The sequence below is a fragment of the Monodelphis domestica genome, chromosome 5 (assembly GCF_027887165.1).
Source record: "Monodelphis domestica isolate mMonDom1 chromosome 5, mMonDom1.pri, whole genome shotgun sequence".
Lineage (NCBI taxonomy): Eukaryota > Metazoa > Chordata > Mammalia > Didelphimorphia > Didelphidae > Monodelphis > Monodelphis domestica.
This window is the reverse complement of record NC_077231.1, coordinates 289,171,632-289,194,279: the sequence shown is the minus strand read 5'-3', so window position 1 is coordinate 289,194,279 and position 22,648 is coordinate 289,171,632. Positions and strand designations below refer to the sequence as shown.

The 22,648-nt window shown below is 44.0% G+C and overlaps 1 protein-coding gene across 2 annotated transcripts in view; it reads left to right on the top strand.

The window, feature by feature from the left end:
• The first annotated feature begins 7,224 nt into the window (after positions 1 to 7,224).
• RFTN1 (raftlin, lipid raft linker 1) overlaps positions 7,225 to 22,648 on the top strand; it is a 181,479-nt gene continuing 166,055 nt past the window's right edge. Inside the window, exon 1 of one of the 2 annotated variants that reach the window (XM_056800272.1) lies at positions 7,225 to 7,358. The gene's annotated coding sequence lies outside the window, so the exon portion shown is untranslated. The remainder of the gene's footprint in view (positions 7,359 to 22,648) is intronic. The other variant, XM_056800273.1, reaches the window with a different exon arrangement.

Sequence of the window (22,648 nt, the reverse complement as noted above, 5' to 3'; positions counted from 1 at the left end):
TGTAAAACTCTTACCGAGACTTCTAAAGGACTTTTCTGGTTTATGCTGGAGTTCTGACACGGTCAGCAAAGCCAGACGGTAGGAAAATAGACCGAGAGAGGCAAAGCAGTGAAATAAAAGAGAAGATGGAGAAAGGAATTTGATTTTTAAAATATCTGTTAAATGCTTTCTGTTGGCATCGCCCTGGAGGAAATAACCCCAAAATAAGAAATCGCTCCACTTGGTCTCTGCCTTTACCATATAGTGGGGCATGACAGATCTGTACGTAATAATCCCAAAAGATACATGACAAGGAGAGGCAGCCGGGAGCTGTAGATCTGGCTGGCTTTGGAGGCAGGAAGACTGGAGTTTAAGTCTTCCCTCTGACCCAGATTGCTCCCATGACTGTGGGCAAGTCATTTAACCTGTGCCCCAAGGAGCTTTTCTTGGACAGGAGCTGCTCATTTCTTTTAGTACAGGGGAATGTTTCCACCAGAAATCACCAAGGTATCATCAATCCCCAAAAGAACAATGGACCAAAAATGCATTATAATAGCTGACATTTCTATAGTGCATTCAGGTTTGGTTGGGGAAGGTTTTTTAGTGAAAGGGGTTTCCATTTTCCAGAAAAAGAAATTGAGGAAAAGTGGATTTGAGCCACCATCAGATAAAGAGCCTGAGTTGGGGAGATGGTGAGAAGAAATGGTGGCAATTATGCCTCCCAAATCATTAAACTGCCCATGTTTGCCTTAGTTTCCTCATCTGTAAAATGAGCTGGAGAAGGAATGGCAAACCATTCCAGTGTCTTTGCCAAGAAACCCCTAAATGGAGTCACTAAGAGTTGGACATGACTGAAAAATGACTGAACATTCCATGCTTCTTCCATATGGGACTATTCCTTTTTGGGAGGGGAGCATGGAGAGAAATGGAGCTAAGATTGCATTGGACTAGGGAAATGAGGATGTAGAGGGGTTCTCGAAGCAGATCTGTCAGTTGGTTATATCTAGTGTGACAGCAGAGAAGGGAAAACCTATTCGGAAGTGATTACAACTCAATTCGATACAAATTCGTTATCATCTATTTTATATAAAGGCAACGTGCTACATGGTAGAGACAAAGTGGTCCCTCTCTTCAAGGACCGGCATGAGGTGGAGGCTGGGAGAGATAAAGGGACTGTGACTGTACATTGAAGACAAGGTAGAGGTGGGACATGAACAAATAAGGGAGAGATGAGGAAAGCTTCCTGGAGGAGGTGATTCCTGGCTGGGCTTTGAAAGAAGCTAAGGACCCTGGGATGGGGAGACGAGGAGAAAGGACATGAGTGTCCATGTATACATAAGCAAGGAGGCAGGACCTGGTTTATTATGTATGGAGAACAGCTAGCAGGCTAATTTAAGTGGAGTTGAGATTTTGTAAAAGTATAACAAATTTAGAGGAGACGTAGATGGACGATGGATTGGGGTAGTGTCTTCCCTCTTCTATGTATATAGTCATTTGCATCTTGTCTTCCTCATTAGGCTAGGGGCTCCTTGAGGGCACAGATAGTTTTTTTCTTTTTTTTAAATATATTTTTTCTTTTTCTTTTTACCAATTATGTGATAACAAACTTCCACACAAGTTTTCCTAAGTTACATGATCCAAATGATCTCTCTCCTTCCCTTCCCTTCTCCCTCCTGGTGCTGGCAGGCGATTCGATCTGGGTTATACATGTATTAGCATGCAAAACATTTCCCCATATTGTTCATTTTTGTAAGCAAATAACCTTATAAAACCAAACTCTCCAAACCCCCTTTTATTTTTTAATCCTCAGAGTGTGGTATAGGTAAGTGGTAACATCTTAATAAATGCTTGCTGAATTTGGAACTATGCCCAAAGAGCTATAAAATTGTGTGATTTCTTTGACCCAGCAATACCACTAGTAGGTCTGTATCCCAAAGAGGAAAAAAAAAGGAAAAGAAGCTACATGTACAAAAATGGCAGATCTTTTTGTGTGTCAAAGAATTGGAAATTGAGAGGAGGCCCATCAATTGGGGAATGGCTGAAAAAGCTGTGCTAGATGATGGCAATGTATTCGATAACTATTGTATTCCACGTGCAGTAAGAAATGACGAGCAGGATGCTTTCAGACAAATCTGGGAAGACATCTGAACTGATGCAAAGTGAAATAAGCAGAACCAGGAGAACAGCAGTTAGGTACGATGATCAGTTGCGAATGCTTCAACTGGTCTCAGCAGTACAACAATCCAAGACAATTCTTAAGGACTTATTGTGAAAAAATGCCATCTGCCCTCTGAGAAAGAACCAATGGAATCTGAATACAAATCAGGGCATATTTTTAAAAAACTCTCTTTTTTTGTGTGTCTGTGTTTTCTTTCTCAACATGGCTAATATGGAAATATGCTTTGCATGACTGCACTTGTATAGTTTGTATTGAATTGCTTGCCTTCTCTAAGGAGAACATTTGGAACTCAAAAGTTGAAAAAAGGAATGTTAAAAATTATTTTTATATGTAACTGGAAAAAAAAGATAAAAAAATGCTTGCTGACTGTGAATGGCTTTAAATACTCTGAGGATTTTTTTTATCCTAGAGGCAATAGGGTACCACTGAAGATAGATAATTGAGTAGAAGAATGACATAGTTAGACTTATGCTTTAAGAATATCCTTTGGGGGTTGTGACTATAGAGAGGGGGAAAGGAAGATCATTTTTTCATTTTATCTTTATTTTATTCCACTAACAAATTTATACATAGGTTTTCCAAAGTTACATGATTCATGTTGGGAAGGCCATGTTCTTAAATGCTATTGTAATTGTATAATAAAATGCTATTGTAATTGTCCAGGTGAGAGGTGAAGAGAACTGGAACCAAGATGGTAGACTCAAGAGTGTAGAGAATAGGATAAATGCCAGAGATATAGTAGGAGTATTATGAAGAATATATACAAGTATGGGTAAGATTGTAAAAGAGGGAGGTGAAGGATGAGGGAAGAGTTGAAGGATCGTTCCAAAGGTTGAAATCAGGAAGACTCATCTTCCTGAGTTCAAATCTAGCTTTAGTGTGACCCTGAGCAAGTCACTTAACCCTGTTTGCCTCAGTTTCCTCATCTGTAAAATGAACCAAAGAAGGAAATGTCAAATCACTCTAGTATATTTGCCAAGAAAAACCCCAAAATGAGGTCCCAAAGAGTCAGACACAACTGAAAAATGATTCAACAACATCAACAACATCAGAAATAAGGAAATCCAGAGGAAGATGGGTTGAGGGGAGTTTGATTTTGGACATTCTGACAATGACCATAGTCCGGATGGGTAATGAGGGAGATGAGGAGAAAAGAGAGGCAGCTGGATACAGCAGAGAGAGCACTAGCTTTGTAATCAGAGGGTCAGAATTCAGATCCTTCTTATTTGGGTGGCTTTGGCAAGTCACATAAACTTCCCAGAGCCTGTTTCCTCATCTGTAAAAAGAGGGAGCCCGTGTTGTTGGTGTACTTGTAAGTCCTTTCTGCAGATCTCTGACCAGGGATTTTCTCAGGACACCAAGTAGCAATGGGTAGGGAGTGAGAGGGCATGAGAGGGATGGGAGCCATGTCAGAAATTGCTCAGTGGAGGTGAGGAGGGGATGGGGGCTGTAGAGTGGAGATTTGGGAAGAGTAGCACTTTGACTTCAACAAGTCACTATCTCTCTGGGCCTCAGTTTCCACATCTGCAGAATGAAGGGAATGGATTTGGTGGTCTCTAAGGTCCATTCCAGATCTAGATTTATGATTTACTCACTTGGAGACATTTGTCACTGAAATCATGAATCAAAACTGATGGAACAAATTGAATGATTTTTCTTTTTATTCTAAGAAAAAGACAACAAATTCAGAGAAAAAGCATAAATTTAATTGGGTCCAGTCATTGTTGTTATCAAGTCATTTTTTAGTTGTGTCTGATTTTTTGAGATTCCATGTTGGGGTTTTCTTGGCAAAGATACTAGAGTGGTTTGCCATTTCCTTCTTTGGCAGTTTTTTTTACAGATTTTACAGATGAGGAAACTGAGGCAAACATGGTTAAGTAATTTGCCTAAGGTCACACGCAGTAAGTGAGTGAGGCTGGATTTGAGCTCAGGAAGATGAGTCTTCCTGACTTGAGGCCTGGTGCTCTATCCATCGTAACACCCAGTTGTCCAATTGATGCCAGCGATGGGGCTAATTCGCCTTGAGAGATCCATCTTTGGGTGAGGTAAGGAATAGTAGTCAGGCTTTCTTTGCTCCCTGAGAATTCAACTGCTTACATGTTGGGTTTGAGAGGATTCTTGGAGCAATTCCAGCTTTCGATACTACTGAGTCGCCATCTTGATTCTGCCTCTGCTTGAGTGTTGGGAAAGAGATACTTTTGGGGAAGGACTGAAAGGAAGAATGAAAGAGAAGAAAGGAAGGGTGGTAATTGGATAAAGGAAGACTCAGTATGAAGAATTCAAGATTGTGAGGTTTAAAACATGAAAGATAGAGTGAATGGTGTGAAGCCAAACAGAACCTGAATAAAGAAGGAAAAGACTGAGAATCAACCCAAGAAGGTATGGTGAAGTCTAGAGAGTAGAGGGCACAAATGTCTCTGCCTCCCTCTAAAGAGTGTTCTCACTCCAGAAGGATGATAGAAGGTTGGTGGGTCTTGACTATCTGTTGGCCTCTCCTTTAGTCTGTCTCTATCTTGCTTATACCTAATTATTGGCATGTAGTCTTCCAACTTAGAAATGTCAGATCACTGAAGGCCAGGACTATCTTTGTACCCCCAGTGCCTGGGACTCTGGAGATTCACTTATAAAAGGACCAGAGGGAAGGAAAGGACCCATAGGAAGCTGTGTCAGCATGAACAAGGCTCTTTGGAGGGTCTGAACCAACGGGACAATGTATGGTATGGAGGAATGACTAGAGTTAGTGTCCCCTTTGGATGGGTCCAAATGTTGGCCAACCTTTAACGTCCAATTTGGCCCTCTCTTTTCTCCTATTCCTTCTGGCCAAAAAGAGGGCAGATAACTGAAGTGATTATTAACCAGGCTCTTGATCTCCCCTCCCTTCCCCCTCCGGAAGCCTTGCCCACAAACTTCTGATTTGCTCCATATTTTAATGGTGTTCCTCAGGTTGCTTTGGCTCCAGTTCTTGGAGGGCTGCCACACATCTCCTTTCTGTTAATGCAGACCTAGCCTCTTGTTCATCTCCTTGGGTCTGGTTTTCCTCTGCCTCCTAGGTAAAAGATCAACATTATATTAAAGGATCAAGATGTTTTCATAAACGTTTCTGTCCTTTGGCATACTCGAGGTAGGGGAGGGCTGACTTTGCTTGCTGCCACTACTTTCCCCCAACCTCTACAGAGAGCCATTGGAGGCACCTGAGGATTCTGGCGATTGGCCCAGGCCCAAGGTCCAGGGGGCCCTCATTCACCTTCATGTCTGCCTTTTAGGAGGGGCTCTGCTCCCCTGCTCCCTACTGGCCACCCAACAGCCCCCTTTCTGTTCTCCCCACCTCAATAGCTAACTGACTTTAGGAGAAAGGTGGGTGGATTCTAGCATGCAGGTCAGAGAGTCTCTAGTGCAGCTCCCTCTTTGGAAAGATGAAGAGCCCGAGGCCCAGACAAAGTAGAGAGTGCTCCAAGGCTCTTGGCCAGGGATTTTCTTGGGACACCAAGTAGTAACTGGGGGGGAATAGTGGGGCATGAGAGGGATGGGAGTTAGGTCAGAAATTTCTCAGTGGAGGTGAGGAGGGGATGGGGCTGTAGAGTGGAGAATTGGGAAGAGTAAGGCCCTAGCACAGTGTCTCTGCTATATAGCACACTGTAGGGTTCAGAGTGTCTCTGCCATGTAGCATACAGTAGGGCTCAGAATGTCTCTGCCATGTAGCACACAGTAGGGCTCACAGTGTCTCCACCATGTAGCACATAGCAGGGTCTTAATAAATGCTCACTGCATGAACAGACAAGAAGAAATAATATGAGAAAGCTGAATGAGATTATATCTGTCTTTTCTAGTTCTAAAATTGTGTTTACTTCTAGGATAGAAAAAGAGCATACAACACACACAAAAAGATTGGCTACACAGCTGGCATCGGAGGTAGGATTTGAACCTCCTTTTGGTGAATCCAAGTCCAGGATGATTTGTATTACAAGGAGGATGGGGGTGGATTGCATATTTTCATCTCTGTATCCTCCCTTTAGAAGTCTACAGTAGGCACTAATAAGAGCTAGGGGTGATGGGTGGCTGCCTTTAGAGGAAGAGGGGGAGAAAGACGAAGAAGAAAAAGTGGAGGTGGTGGACCTTAAAGAAGGCAGAGGGGGTGGTAGAGGAAGTTAATGAATCTTTAAGCAATTATTAAGCGCCTCCTGTAGGTCGGACTTTATGTTAGGCACTGGGGACTGACACTGAAAGAATTCTTGTTCTTGAGGACAAGAGGCAGAACCAGTCCATCCACAGGTGCCTACTATGTGTCCGGCCCTTGGGACAGAGACAGATGAAAAACAAAATATTTGTTAAAGCAACAGAGGCAGCAGCAGCAAGAGGCAGAGGAGCACCAGCAGCAGCAGCAGCAGGAGGAGGGGCTGCAGTTCCAGAAGCAGCAGCAGCAGCAGGGGGAGGGGGAGGGGCAGGGGCAGAGGCAGCGGTAGCAGCAGCAGCAGCAGTAAGAGGAGCTGCAGTTCTAGAAAGCAGAAGTAGCAGCAGCAGCTGAAGAAGGAGGAGGATCGGGAAGCAGCAGCAGTAGCAGCGGCCCTAGCAGGAGGAGGAGCCGTGGTTCCAGCAGCAGCAGCAGCAGGAGGAGGAGCAGAAGCAGCAGCAGGAGGAGGAGCCGTGGTTGTGGCTCCAGCTCCAGCTCCGGCGGCGACGACGGCGGCTGCAGGCAGGGGGTCAGCAGCTCAGAGGGCGGCGGGCAGTGCCAGACGGAGTTGACGCGCTGCCGCGGGTTGGTGGCGGGCTCGCCTCGGGTAGGGGTCGGCAGCCGCGGTCCCCAGAACGCGCGAAGCAGCCTGCTTTGCACTTGATTTCGGAGGAAAAGGAAGTGTAAGCGGCGGCGGCGGCGGCGGCAGCAGCATAGCCCGGTGCCCGGCGCCCGGGGCGCACCGAGGGCGCACGGAGGAGGAGCGCGCGGCCGGTGCAGCCGGCGCATCGCCCCCGGACAGACGGTCCAGCCCAGCCCTACCCTGCCCTGCCCAGTTCGGCGGGGAGCCTCGCGCCGCCCGCCCCCCCCGCGCACTTTGCGCGCCCCTTCTCTCCACCCCCGGCCGCGCGGATACGCAAATTCCCTCCCACGCAATCCCTCCTCTTCATGGCACAAACTTTCCTCCCGGGACAGAGTGGGGCAGCGACCAGAACCGACGTTTCCACCTCCTCCGCCGGCCGACCCTGAAAGGTAGGGGCACTCCGTGCCAACTTTTGCCCCTCTCCTCCAGGCCCTACCTGAGACTGCCCGAGCGTTTATTAGGGGCTGTGGTCAGGAGTGGGGAGGTGGGCGGTGAGAAAGCTCAGGAAATCCCGTCTCTGACCACTGTCTGCTCGTTTTCGGCTCCCGCGGGGAGAAGAGAGGCGGCTTTAGGGGACGGCGTATTGGGGAGTGGGACCACCAAACCTCGGATTGCCGCACGAGGAAGCAGCCGCTCCGCTGGGCTCGTGGAGACCTCTGTGCTTCACGGGCAGGGGCGTGGTGGAGCCCTTAGCATTGTTAAAAAAATAATGAAAACCCCAACTCGGTCCTCCTTTCCTTTCCTGGAAAAGAACCTCCGCGCCCGCGCCCAGCCTGTTGCAGGCTCCCGGTGCCTGCGCCAAAGGGTCAATTTCAGCTCGTCTGTGTTTATTTCAGGCTCCCCCGGGTCCCACGCCCACTTCTCCCAAGCACCCTCCAGCGGCCTGCCCTTGGGTGGTTTGCTTTTGGGGGGTTGAGAGGGAGGCTGGAGGAGACCCCGACCCTGGGGAAGGAACTTTGGTATCCCCCCACCCCTTAAAAAACCTTCACAGTCGTGCCGTAGGCCCCGGGGGGAGGGAGTGGGCTCATGAGGCCAGCCGGGGTCATTTCTTTGAGAACTGGCTCGTGGAACCGGGGCTGGGTGGTTTCAAGGAAATAGGGGTGATGTCAGACCGTTTGAGCCTTTTTCTTTTTCTTTTTTTTTTTAAACTTTTAAAAAATATAGGTCTTCCAGGAATGGCCTCAATCCCCATATTTGTGGGATGAGTCTGGTTAGCAGAAACAGCCACCCCTGTAATCATTACAGCTGTTTTCAGATGATGGGCTCAGAGCAGGGCTGCCTGGTGTCTCTCCCAGCCCCTGCCATCCTTTCACCTCCAGATAACTTACAGCCTATCTGGGAGGAAGCCAGATGGTGATGGGAGCAACCCTGGAGGAGGCCCTTAGGGCTGGGGCATTTGGTTGGTGCCCAGGGTCGTCCTACTGAGTTGGGGAACTTTAGAAGAAGTTGAAGGCATTTTCCCCAAGGTCCCACTGAGGTAGCCTTACAAGAGACCGATTGAACCCTAGTGTGATTTAATTTTGGAATATGCTCCTGCAAGCCCCAATTTGCCTCAGGAATTATCTAGCTCAGAATTTAGTAGCTGAAGGCACAGGTTGACACATAATGACTCACATGTATATGGATACGGTGTTTTAATGGTTAAAAAACTTTCCTCAGCGTGGCTGTATGTAGGTACTTAATTTTATTAGAAGTAGTAATAATAATTCACATCTATACAGCCTTTTAAGGATTAAAAAGTTTTCTTCACAAAACTGAAAAAAATAATGATAAAATTTGTATAGAGCACTTAAAATGTATTTAAAATAAAAAAAATTAAATTGATTACAGAGCACTTTTATTATGGAGCATTTTTAAAACTTGCAGACGTTATCTCATTTGAACCTCACAACAACCCTGTGAGGCAGGTGTTAATATTATTCTCATTTTACAGAGGGAGAAAGTAAAACTCAGAGAAGTTAGTGACTTTCCCAGAGCCATACAGTTAGTTTCAGAGGTAGGATCTGAAACAGGGCTTTCTTGATTCCAAGTTCACTCTATTTTATCATTTTATACAATGCTGCTGCCCCTCCAATTTAAGTGCTTTAAAGATGAAGAGTACTGAGGGAATCGGGACAGGAGCTAGCCTGGATCCATGCAACTAGAAGCAATCTACTGCTCGTTTTTCTCCACTGTCATTTTTTTTTAATGGGCACCTATCTTGGTGTTGCAAGCACTGACTATATTGGCAGGACAAACTCAAAAGCTTCCTAAGTGAATTCAGTTCAAATTAGCCAAGTAAAACTCAAGAAGTTATCCTTTATGTCATTCATCCTTATTAATTAATAGGATGGGGTTTATTAATTGTGACTGCCTCAGACATGCATAAAACTTGAGGAAGAATAGGGGAAGTCTGTGTATTTCCAGTTTCTTTTAAACCTCGGTTTGCAATAGATTTGGATCTGGGTTGGAGCTTCAGGCTGGTTCTCTCTTTTTTGGTAGGCCTGAAGAGAATCATGAAAGGGCTTCAGTGAAACTTGAGAAATTAATTTTCCTGCCTTCATTCATTCCTTATTAACTGCTGACTGTGTCCCATGCACTAAGAGTCACTGGAGGGAGGTACAGAGCTTTCTTAGTAAGGCATCATCTTTGCTTTGGAAGAGTTTAAGGATTTGGGACAGGCTCCCCTTGAAGCTCTTTTAAATAGGTGAAAATGAACCTATTGTAAAGGGTTTCCGGAAAAGAGATTCTACCAGGGAAAGTACCCTGGACCTGGGAGAGAGATTACTCTTAGGCTTTGGGGAAACTCCACACCCAGCCACATGTCTGCTTAGAAGCTTCTGTGTACTTTTCAGTCTTAGTCTGAATTGTCTAGGCCTTGCCTGGGATTCCCTTTGGACATCACTGGCTTGGGTGGTTTGGCAGAAGGGCAGTTCCTGTTTCAGGAGTGACTGGCTTAGGTTCATTGTCTGTAGACCCCATTTAATTGACTTGTGAACCGTAAAACTTCCATATAAGGAACGAGGGTTCTTCTTGCCACTGTGTTTTCCTGACCAGGTTATTTTATACTCATGGGGCTAGGGCTGACAGTATGGAAACTCCCCATTTTTCCTTAGCTCTACTTACATGCTCCCAGCAGCTGGATGTACAAGTCTGGCCTGGACCAAAATCAAGATGACTAGAATAGATTAGGACTCACGCCTGGCACTTAGTAGGTGTTTAATAAGTGTTTGCTGACTGACTGATCTTGGGCAAGACAGTCCTTAGATGACTTCTAAGATTCTCTGAACATTTTATATGTGGACTTTGCCCTGGGGGGCTTGGAAGATCTCAGCAGTGGGGAGAAGGAGGCAATAATTCAGTTTAGGAGAGTAGTAACCCCCCAGTTTTTAAGTGTTTAAGAGATCTTGATACCCTCTGACCACTTCTTTTTTAACCAGTGTCTGGCAATAAATAAATCTTAATAAGCCTCACACTTCATTTTTATTTATTTTTTTAAAAACCCTTGCCTTCCTCTTAGAACCAATATTGTGTATTGCTTCTAGGGTATAAGAGTAGTAAGGGCTAGGCAGTGGGGGCTAAGTGACTTGCCCATGGTCACTCAGCTAGGAAGTGTGAGGTGAGATTTGAACCCAAGACCTCCTGTTTCTGGGCTTGGCTCTCAATCCACTGAGCCACCCAGCTGCCCCCAAGCCTCAGATTTTACAAGGTTCTTTAAGGTTTGCAAAACACTTCATAGACATTATTGCATTTGATTCTCACAGAAACCCAGTAAGAGATGCTATTATCATCTTCATTTTATAGGTGAGGAACCAAGGCTAGGAGACTGATTTACATTCACATAGCTAACACGTGTCTGAGGCAGGATTCAAATCTGGGCCTTTTTGAGTGCCAAGGATTGTAGGATGTTAGGACTTTCCTCCAAGCTAACACTAGTACTTTTTGGCAACTTCCTTGGACACACACATTAAAAAACCCTTTAAAGGAGGCAGCCAGGTGGCTCAATGGGTGGAGAGTGACTAGATCTAGTGTCAGTCATTTCCTAGCTGGGTGACCCTGGGCAAGTCACTTAACCCCCTTGGCCCAGCCCTTCCTGCTATTCTGCCTTGGAACCAATACATAGTATTGGTTCTAAGATGGAAGTTGGTAAGGGTTTAAAAAACAAAACAAAAACATTTAGGGTGAAAGAAATGACCACCAAATATCACCAGCTTTATTACTGCTTAGAGTCACTTCTCCCCTTTCTGCAGCTGATTAAGATAAACTTGAGGTTCTTAATATTTTTTGTATCATTGGGTGACTAGACCTCTTCTTGAATAATATTTTAAAATATATAAAATAAAATATATAACAAATAAAATACATAAAAGAAATTGATTTGACTTCAATTTCATAAATTGAAATTGACTTATTAAAAAAGTTTGGTGAACTTCAGGTTAAGGACCCTTGAGATAATAGAATACTGTTATCTGGTTTTGTAGATTATTTAGGGCTCCCCTCTTCATCCCCAGAAGTTCTGGCTTCTAGAATTCTAGAAAAAGCCTTTCTAGTCTTTCTAGAAAAAGTCTCATTCTAGAATTCATCTTTCTAATTTCTAATCTAGGCATTCTGTTAACCTGTTAGCCCAGAGTAAATAGAAGGATTTTTTTGGTTACCTATTTGTGGAGGGAGGTCTAGATCTGGGATTTCAGCCATGGAGTGGGGGTGGGGGACCCCTCTGCCATGTTTTCTTGGGACACTGAGAACTAAAGAGACTTACTTGTCCAGTCAGTGTCTGAATCAGGATTTGAACCAAGGTCTTCTGCCTCCCAAGGCTGCTAAGCCAGGCTGTGTATTCCTCTCAGGGCCATTGCCAGGTTTTTCTGAAGCTCTCTGTTGGAGATCTGTTAAGGGCCGGCTGGGTATGTGTGGAAAATGCTAATCTGTAGGACATTCTAAAAAGTATTATTGATTAGGAAGTCTTGTCTCTTCAAAAGAAAAACATTGCCAGCTGTCCAGATTCAGCTCATAGAGTATACAGTAGTCATGTTTTCTTTCTTCAGCGTAAAAGAAAAAAGAAAACTTGGCTCCTATTTGCATTTACAAGGAGAAGATGTAGCCAAACATTCCTTTTGATATTTATCTTTTTTTTTGGGGTTCTCTGTGTGGTACTTTCTCCATTCTCTCAGATCCTGTCTTTTGGACATCAGATGATTTTTATTTTGAGATTCATGATTCCATACCTCTCCCCAGCCTCCTTATGAATACACACTTTGTAGAACTGTACAGCTAGGGCTAGAAGGGAGCTCCCAGGCCATCCAGTCTGTGCCCTGCACCCCATTTTACAGCCGAGGAAACTGAGGTCCATAGAAGCCAAAGAAGTCCCCTAAGGCCACATTGCTAATAAGAAGCAGTGCTTTTTCCCTTTATTTTTTCCCTTTAATTTTTGATTAAAAAAATTGAATTTGACAAACTTCCAAGAAGCACGAACATTTCCATATAAAAAGAACAGGAGGAAAAATCATGATTGCATAGGAAACTGAATTTTTATTATGTATTATATATATCTTACATTAAAAAAAATATACAGTAAATCCATCCCATCAGTTTCAAAGCTGTCCTGCTGGTCCATATCTCCCTCTAAACTCTTTCCTATATGTTTTAAAAATGCTTCAAAGACAGTTTTTTGGGGTCACTGTTACTAGTTTCTCCTATTCCTGTTTTCCTCCTCTTTCCCTCCAAGATTTAACAAAAAAATCCTCCCCTGTAACAAACATAATCAAACAAAAATCCACATATTGGTCATGTCTAATGTATGTCGCATTCTTTGTCTAGAGTACAGGGGCTGCCTGCCTCATCCTTGGTTCTCTGGAGTCCTTTGGTCATTACAATCATCAGAATTCAGACAATTTCTTCTTAACAATTATTATTTTTTTTTTGTCAATCTTTGCCAACACAAAGGCTTACTGAGTAAGAGGAAGGACTTCAGAGTTGTTTCCCTAATGAATGATTTTGGAACTTTTTTTTTGTTCTTGTTTACTTGTATTTCTTCCCTTGAGAATTGCTGGTTTGTGTGCCTTTGATCATCTATCTATTATAGGATGTCTTTTGTCCTTAAATATTTATATCAATTTCTTACATATTTTGGCTTGTTGCTAGGAAATCCCTCCACCTACCCACCCTGGTAAACTGCTCAAATGCTCTCTTCTAATTTTACCTGAATTTATTATTTGTGCAAAAGCTTTTCACTTTTATGGACTATAATTGTAATTCTTTGTTTTTATCTCCTATGATCACATATGACCCTTATTTGGTCAAGAGCCCTTCCATGGACCCTTCCCCTCAAGGACCCTTCCTTTAAGACTGTTTCCCCTCAAGGACCCTTCTATTTCCCTCAAAGATGTTTCCCCTCAAAGATCCTTCCATGAATCCTTCCCCCTCAAGGACCCTTCCCTCAAGGATGTTTCCCTTCAAGGACCCTTTCATGGACCCTTCCCCTCATGGATGTTTCCCTTCAAGGGTCCTTCTATTCCCCTCAAGGATGTTTCCTCTCAAGGACCCTTCTGTGGACCTTTCCTCTCAAGGACCCTTCCCTCAAGGATGTTTCCCTTCAATGACCCTTCTATGGACCCTTTTTCCTCAAGGACCCTTCCCCTCAAAGTCCCTTCCATGAACCCTTCCCTTCAAGGACCCTTCCATGGACCCTTCCTATCAAGGACTCTTCCATGAACCCTTCCCCTCAAGGACCCTTCCATGGACCCTTCCATGAACCCTTCCCTTCAAGGACTCTTCCATGGACCCTTCCCATCAAGGACCCTTCCATGGACCCTTCCCCTCAAGGACCCTTCCATGAACCCTTCCCCTCAAGGACCCTTCCATGAACCCTTCCCCTCAAGGACCCTGCCGTGGACCCTTCCATGAACCCTTCCCTTCAAGGACCCTTCCATGGACCCTTCCCCTCAAGGACCCTTCCATGGACCCTTCCCCTCAAGGACCCTTCCATGGACCCTTCCCCTCAAGGACCCTCCCATGAACCCTTCCCTTTAAGGACCCTGCCATGTATCCTTCCATGAACCCTTCCCTTCAAGGACCCTTCCATGGACCCTTCCCCTCAAGGACCCTTCCATGGACCCTTCCCCTCAAGGACCCTTCCATGAACCCTTCCCCTCAAGGACCCTCCCATGAACACTTCTCTTTAAGAACCCTGCCATGGACCCTTCCATGGACCCTTCCCCTCAAGGACCCTTCCATGGACCCTTCCCCTCAAGGATCCTTCCATGAACCCTTCCCCTCAAGGACCCTTCCATGAACCCTTCCCCTCAAGGACCCTTCCATGGACCCTTTCCCCAAGGATGTTTCCCCTCTATGTAATTATGAAAGGCACCTTCCTCCCCTTTCTAACTTGTTTATGATCTGAACTTATTATGCCCTATCATAATTATGCCCTATTGCCATTTAAACTTATAGTTTGTAGCAAGATGCTGGTCTGAGCCTAATTTCTGCCAGATTGCTTTCTAATTTTCCCAACAGTTTATGTTTCAGTAGGGAGCCTTCTTTGGGGGTCTTCTGGTTTCTCCAGCATGGTGTTACATATTTGTTGGTTTCTGTACCTTTTGTCCCTAACTTGTTACACTGGTCAGCTTTCTGTTTTTGATCAGTAACAGAGAGTTTGGATTCTGACTGCTTTGTAGTAGTTTGAGACCTGACACTGCCAGGTTCTTCTCCCTCCCACTTTTCTTTTAATTATTTCTCTTGAGGTTCTTGACCTTTTGTTCCTCCAAAGGAATTTTACTGTTTTCTCTCTGGCTATAAAGTGGTCCTTCGGTAGTGTGGTGGGGCCCTGCATGAATAAATTAATTTGGATAGCATCATCATTTTTTATTATATTGGCACAGCCTGGCTATAAGCAATTAATCTCACTCCAGTTATTTAAGTCAGCCTTTAGTTATGTATAGTGTGTATGAAGTCCAATGGCTTTTCAGTTGTACAATGTTCTTCTTGTGGCCAAATTGCTCTCACATTTTCAAAGGACTATTAGCTGCTATCATGATGAATTTAAAAAAAAATTTAAAGGATGTTTTAAAAAACCCATATGGGGGCAGCTGTGTGACCCTGGGTAAGTCCCTTAACCCCCATTGCTTAGGTCTTACTGCTCTTTTGCCTTGGAACCAGCATACCGTATTGATTCTAAGATGGAAGTAAGGGTTTAAAAAAAAAACAAAAACCCCATTATTTTCTGTCTTAGAATTGATGTTAAGTAACAGTTCCAAGGCCGAAGAGTGGCAAGAACTAGGCAATTGGAGTTCAATGACTTGCCCAGGGTCACCCAGCTAGGAAGTGTCTGAGGATGAATTTGAACCCAGCACCTCCTATTTCCAGGCCTGCTCTCTATTCACTGAGCTTCCCAAATGAGGGATCCATTCTCCATATGTATTAGTTCCACAGGAAAGGGTTTTCTACCATTGGATCTTTGAATCTGCCCTTCCTCCTCCTTTCAAAATAGAGATTCTGTTCCTCCTTGAGTGTATATCAGTATGCCTTGTTTAGGGGTAAGAAAGAAGACCCATCTTGGCCGCCACTTTGAAGGGACCAAGGAAGGGCTCTCAGTTTCCTTTCCTTCCCCCCAGGGCCATCTGCTTCTAAAGTGATCAGCCTGTGTCAATAAATATGAGTCTCTACTTGTATTATGTGTGTGTGTGAGACAAGGCAGTTGGGGGGAGGTGGTGGCCTCTGAGAGGGCCCTCAAGTCAGCTGGCAATCCCCAGAGGAGAAAGTGGGGACAGAGGAGAATATTCCAGGAAGAGGGGGGAAGGGAGGGATGGCCAGTGCTCAAAGTGACTTATGCCCCATAGGCAGAATTGTTAGACTAGATCCCTTTCTTAATAAATAATTTTTTGCCAGAATAAATCCCTCCCTTAATAAATAGATAAATTTAATAATCAATTTAATACTTCAATAATAAATTTATTTAATAATTATTTATAATAATAACTATGTATACTTTAGAAATACATTTAATAATAAATAAATCTCTTTACAGTGTTGTTCTTCCTTTTGGTTTAAAAAATTAGAAATTCCCCAGAATCCTCACTTAATTTCTTCCTCTTGTTCTGAGGAACTCGAGCGCCACAGGACGATCTCTGAGGTTCCCTAGATCCGAGCCGAGGGGATGCTGGCCTGGGAGGAGGAGGGGGTGCCGAAGGGAGCCTCCAAAGCCCAGCTTGGGCATCCCAGAATCCGGGAATGCGGCCTGCGGTCCTTTTAATCCCATGTTTTGGTTCATAGAACGTTACCATAGAGACCCCGCAGCACAGCCCCCAGTTGGAAGAGAATGAAACGAGTCCTGAGGCCGTCCTGAATGAAATTTAATTTTTCTTTGATTCAGAAGGCCCTGTGGGATCTGGGAGGATGGAGGCTGGTTCTCTAGGGGAGATCATGGCGTGTTGCCCGATGGGCACAGAAGCCACCTTAGGTCCCTGCCAGGACGCGGGCCTCGACTACGCTCTGGGAAAAGGGAAATTTGGATGCTTAAAAACAGCAACCGTGTGTGTGTGTGTGTGTGTGTGTGTGTGTGTGAGAGAGAGAGAGAGTGTGAGAGAGACAGAGAGAGATGGACGGACAGATGGACAGACAGACAGACAGAGTTAGGGCCTATAGGGCTGGCTATGAATTATTATAATAATTTAAAAAATGGTTATAACCCGGCTTTGGTACAAGATGTCTCAAAAGTCTTAGATACTTTTTACCCTTTGTGACTTGAACTGGCACTAAGACTTTTGGGACCCCCGTATGTATCATGCTTCAGAGTCTGGCCAAGAGCTCTACCTGTCCTGTCCCATTTGGTCCATGTGGCACCCCTACGAGGTAGTAGTTGTTTGTGTTTTGTTTTTTTTTAATTCCCATTTTACAGAGGAGGAACCCGAGAATGAGAGCAGTTAAGCAACTGGCTCAGGGATCACAGAGCTAGAGTGTGGGGAGAAACGGGATTGGAACTCGGGTCTTCCTGACTCCAGGTCCACCGAGCTGCCTCTGAAGACACGTGAAGGGGCCTTGAAGGCACAGCCCCATCCTTACATATACTCCTTGAGAAATGCTTTCATTCCTCCCCTAATTCCATGAGCTCCCTAAATGGTTAGTGATAGACACATCAATTGCAAATAATTTTAGTCATCCTTCTACTGAAAGAAATTAGTATTAGTCAGTATTTATTAAAGTGTTAGCCAGGGTGTCTGAAACAAACATGGTTAGCACACAGTAGGTACTTAATAAATGTTATTGCATCAATATCAGTCAGTATTTATTAAGCACCTACTATCTGCCAGATATTTCATAGAGTGTCTGAAACAAACATGCCTAGCATACAGTAGGCACTTCATAAGTTATTGAATCAATATCAGTCAGTATTTATTAAGCACCTACTGTGTGCCATAGTGGAGTGTCTGAAACAAACATGCCTAGCACATGCGCTTAATAAGTGTTATTGAACCAATATCAGTCAGTATTTATTAAGCACCTACTGTGTGCCAGCCATTCCACAGAGAGTGAAACAAGCATGCCTAGCACATAGGCACTTAGTAAATGTTATTGAATCATTATCAATTAATAGCTTATTAATTACTAATTTTAATAATTATTAATCACCCACGGTGTGCCAGGAACTCCACTATAGAATATCTGAAATGAACATGTCTGGCACATAATAAATAATATTTTTATTATGCTTAATAAATCAATGAACATTAGGCTTAATAAATGTTTACTGAATTAAATTTTTAAACCTGCCTAGAGCCTAGAAGGATTTTTAAAAAAATCCTTGCCTTCTATCTTAGCATTAATACTATATATAGGTTTCAAGGCAATGGGGGTTAAGGGATCAGGGTCACTCAGCTAGGAAGTGTCTGAGGTCAGATTTGAACCCAGGACCTCCCATCTCTAGACCTGGTGCTCTCTCTATGGAGCCACCTGGCTGACCTTCCTGGAAGGACTTTTAAGTGGACCTTGGTGCCAAGGAGTGAGAAGGGGGGGTGATGGATAAATGTGGTGGCTCCCGGGTGAGGCAGTCACTCAAGAGTGCCCGCTGGGCTTTAGGGGTCCCTCAGGCCTTGCGAGGGCCCCCTCTTCCTCTGCACCTGTCTTTCCCATTTTTCCCATCTTCCACTTAGTCTTGGGAGGAGTGACAACGTCAAGGCTTTTCATGGCATCCCCAGAGATGTGGGTGCGAGTTCTAGGTCTGGCCGGCTTCTTATTTTTCTGATGACTTTGGAGTGTAGCCTCAAAAACACCCCAAATCCAGATCTTTGAAAATGTTCGTGTGCTTGATTGAATTTTCACATTTCCATCCAAATTTTAGTGCGATAGAAAGATTTCTCTGTTGCTGGAATCAATGGCTTCATTAAATGATTAATTATCCATTAAATAATTATCCAATTAAATAATTCATGATCAAAGCATTTATTAAACACCTACTGTGTGCCGGACCCCATACACGCTAGTATAAAGAGTGAAACAACGGATTCTGATGGGGTTTCCTCCCAGCCGCTAGCTGGAATTTGTCATTTCTCCTTTTTTCCTGGATGACTGAGTGATATAATAAGCCAGTTTATGGTTTTTATATGGAATTAAATATGGAAATTAAAAGGCAAGTTTGCCAGAGGATGCAAGGTAATCACATCTAATTGCTTAGTGCAGTAAATCTAGGGTGAGTCGTCTCTGTTCGGTGGCTCTGTGGGCTTTCCTAGCTATTGGCACTTGTTGAAATTAATTTTTATAATTTGCTATAAATTATAAAACAAATTAGCTCCAGACACAAATAGGTTTTGTGCTTGAAAACTTAGAGCTGACAGAAAATGTTCACTTCCTGCGTTGTTTTTTTTTTAATTTTTATTTTTATTACATGAACTTGGGAAAGAAAAGGCCAAGCTGAGACGGCGTAACGCGTTGAGGAAAGAAAACTGTTTTTCAAAAAATGTTTTTGATGTTTTGGTTAAAAAAATAAGTTTTTTTCATGAGAAGAGCCTTTTAAGCCTACTTCTCCACGTTGAGGGATGTCTTATAGAAATGGCTGGTAGATTCCTAGTCATTTGTGTTTCTGAACCGGGCCTCCGTTGTTTCCTCCCAATAGAATGGCAGCCTCTTGAGGGCAAGGACTGTCTTCATATTTCTAGTGCTTGGAATAGCCCCTGCCCCAGAGGAAGCATTGAACAAGTGTTCATTATCGTGACATATCACGACATATCCAAATTTTAATTTAATTTAATTTAAATGATTAATAATAATATTATTTAAAATATCAACAACGTGATTGATATAATAATATTATTAATACAATAATAATGTGGTTATTAATGTTGTTATTAATAATAACAGCACTTACACTGTGCTCGGCGCTTTACAATGCTCATCTCATAGGATGCTGTCGTGATCTCGCACATTTTTAGGCCAAATTTGAATTGTCTTCCTTAATGCACTTAAATAATTCAGTGGCTCCACTGTCTTGGGAAAATTGCACCCGTCATTCTCCGGTGAACCCTGGCCTTATTTTTCCCCATTAATCTTCTGTTCACTGGGTCAGGGACCTTCCTCTAAGTCTTTAATATTCAAGGTGTTCAGGTACAGCCCGGCAATTTTGTATTTATTAATGGATTTATTTAAACCCTTTCCTTCTGGCTTAGAATCAATATCACGTATTGGTTCCAAGGGAAAAGAGAAGTGTAGGGGCTGGCAGTGTGGGGTTAAATGACTCGTCCAGGGTCACCCAGCCAGGAAGTGTCTGAGGTCAGATTTGAACCCGGGATCTCCCATCTCTGGGCCTGACTCTGTCCACTGAGCCATCTGGCTATTGCCCCCCCCCCTTATATACATATATATTTAAAGCTTTATCTTCTGCCTTAGAATCAATACTATGTATTGGTTCCAGGGCAGAAGACCCACCATTATATTTTAAGTGGACCCTGGAGATGAGTCTTTTTTATCCATGATTCCCCCAGAAATGTTCAGTGCCTCGCTGAAGCTGAAGCAGGTGATCAGTAAGGTATTTTGGAATTGAAGAATGATTGAAAAGTAGCCCTGTGGCCTCAGATACTTCCCAGCTGGGTGACCCTGGGCAAGTCACTTGACCCCCATTGCCTAGCCCTTACCTCTCTTCCGCCTTGGAACCAATATACAGTATTGACTCCAAGATGGAAGATAAGGGCTTTAAAAAACGAACTAACTAACTAACTGAATGAATGAATGAATGAATGAATAAGTAAAAAAATAAATAAATGGATAAATAAATAAATGAATGAATGAATAAATTAAAAAAAAAAAGAAAAGTAGCCCTGGCAAATGTTTGTGAAACCCCAGGGCTCAGAAGGCGCTGGGACCTCAATAGGAAGGTGTCTAGTAATCTCAGTCTTTTAGCCGTTCCAATGGAGGGGAGGGTGCTGAAGGAGAGATTAGGGGCTTTGTCACGTGGGGGGGGGACCGTCTGCTTTTATATTTCTTTCTCTTGTTGAGTTGTTTCAGCCCTGTCTGACTCTTTGTGACCCCATTTGGGATTTTCTTGGCCAACATAATGGAATGGTTTGCCATTTCCTTCTTTTGCTCACTTTACAGATGAGGAAACTGAGGCAAACAGGGTACAGTGACTTGCCCAGGGTCACATAGCTAATAAATGCCTGAGGATAGATTTGAACTCTGGAAAATGAGTCAAGGAATAGACTCATTAAAAATATTAATTTTAGAATTAATTTAATTTTATTAAAATTAAATATATTAAATTCAAAATAGACTTGTTTAATATGTTACTTCCTCCTCCAAACTCATCTGTATTTTAAAAGGTCAATGTTTGAGGAATGGTTCACTAGTGGTGGAATTTCAGACACCTTTGCACTTGGGTTGGTATTGATTAGGGACCCAGGAATACCTTCCCAACCCATCATAGATCTAGAAGGGACCTTGGAGACCACCCAGTCCGGCCCCACTTAGTTTACAGATGAGAAAACCAGACAGCATTCAGGAATAACTTGCCCACGTCATGCAGAGGTGAGTGGCTGCATTGGGATTTGAACCGACTCCAAGTCCAGGCTCTTTGCCCCGAACCATGAAATCACACTGAAGGTCCTTAATTGACAGTAACTGTTTCTCTTGCTTCTGTGTGTCTATATGCTGGCAGCACCCCAAGAATGCCAGGCTCCAGCCTTTTAGAAACACTTCTTGCCCCCAAGGCCTTTCTTTAGTCATAGCTTGGTGCCAGCATGGTTGAATGATGGTCATTGGAACAGAGATCCTCTGAGCCTAAGCCCCTTTTTATCCCATGCACAAATGAGATAATATTTCTAAGGCACTTAGGTTGGCACATAGTAGGTGCCACAGAAGTATCCATTCTTTCCTTTCCCCCTTGTGTATTTTAGTAACTCAGTAGACACTTCAGAAGCACCCACTATGTACCAGACTCTTGTCCTCAGTGCTGGGGATGCAAAGCCCCCAAGGAGCTTACAATTATTACAGTAAAGAGATAATTACTTAGAGATATGTTTCCTTTCCTTTCTTGTTCCCTGGCCAAAAGGGACAGTTGCTTCTCTTCCCAAGCATTGGACTCAGCATATATCCTTTGTGTTTAGAGCGAGGGACCACCAAAGGATGCTTCTTTTGGATGGAGATGACTGTGGGATGCATACAATGGGGAAGAAACACCAAAAGATGCTTCTTTTGGATGGAGATGGCTGTGGGATGCAGGCAATGGGGAGGAACCACCAAAGAATGCTTTCCTTGGATGGAGATAACTGGGATGCAGGCGATGGGGAAGAAACACCAAAGGATGCTTCTTTTGGATGGAGATGGCTGTGGGATGCAGGCGATGGGGAGGAACCACCAAAGGATGCTTCTTTTGGATGGAGATGGCTGTGGGATGCAGACAATGGGAAAGAAACACCAAAAGATGCTTCTTTTGGATGGAGATGGCTGTGGGATGCAGGCAATGGGGAGGAACCACCAAAGAATGCTTTCCTTGGATGGAGATGACTGTGGGATGCAGGTGATGGGGAGGAACCACCAAAGGATGCTTCTTTTGGATGGAGATGACTGTGGGATGCAGGTGATGGGGAGGAAACACCAGAGGATGATTCCCCTGGATGGAGATGACTGTGGGATGCAGACAATGGGGAGGAACCACCAAAGGATGCTTCCTTTGGATGGAGATGATTGTGGGATGCAGGTGATGGGGAGGAACCATCAAAGGATGCTTCCTTTGGATGGAGATGATTGTGGGATGCAGGTGATGTGGAGGAACCACCAAAGGATGCTTCCTTTGGATGAAGATGATTGTGGGATGCAGGTGATGGGGAGGAAACACCAAAGGATGCTTCCCCTGGATGGAGATGACTGTGGGATGCAGGCAATGGGGAGGAACCACCAAAGGATGCTTCCTTTGGATGGAGATGACTGTGGGATGCAGGTGATTGGGAAACATGAAGGAGACAACTCTCTGTTTCTCCTAGCTACTAAAGTTAACTGTTACTTAGGTCTCTCCTTCAAACAGCTTGCCCCACAAACAAATTATATATGCGGTCTACATCCATACTAGTCATTTCAACCTGTAGAGTATTTTCTCTAATCAGTTTCTGCAAATTGCACCCATAAATCACCATGTCCCCCCTCACAGTGACATTTAAGGTGTAGCCAAGCTGCCTCCTGAGTGCTTTACTCTCTTAACTTTTTATTAGGGAAAAAGCGCCAGTCT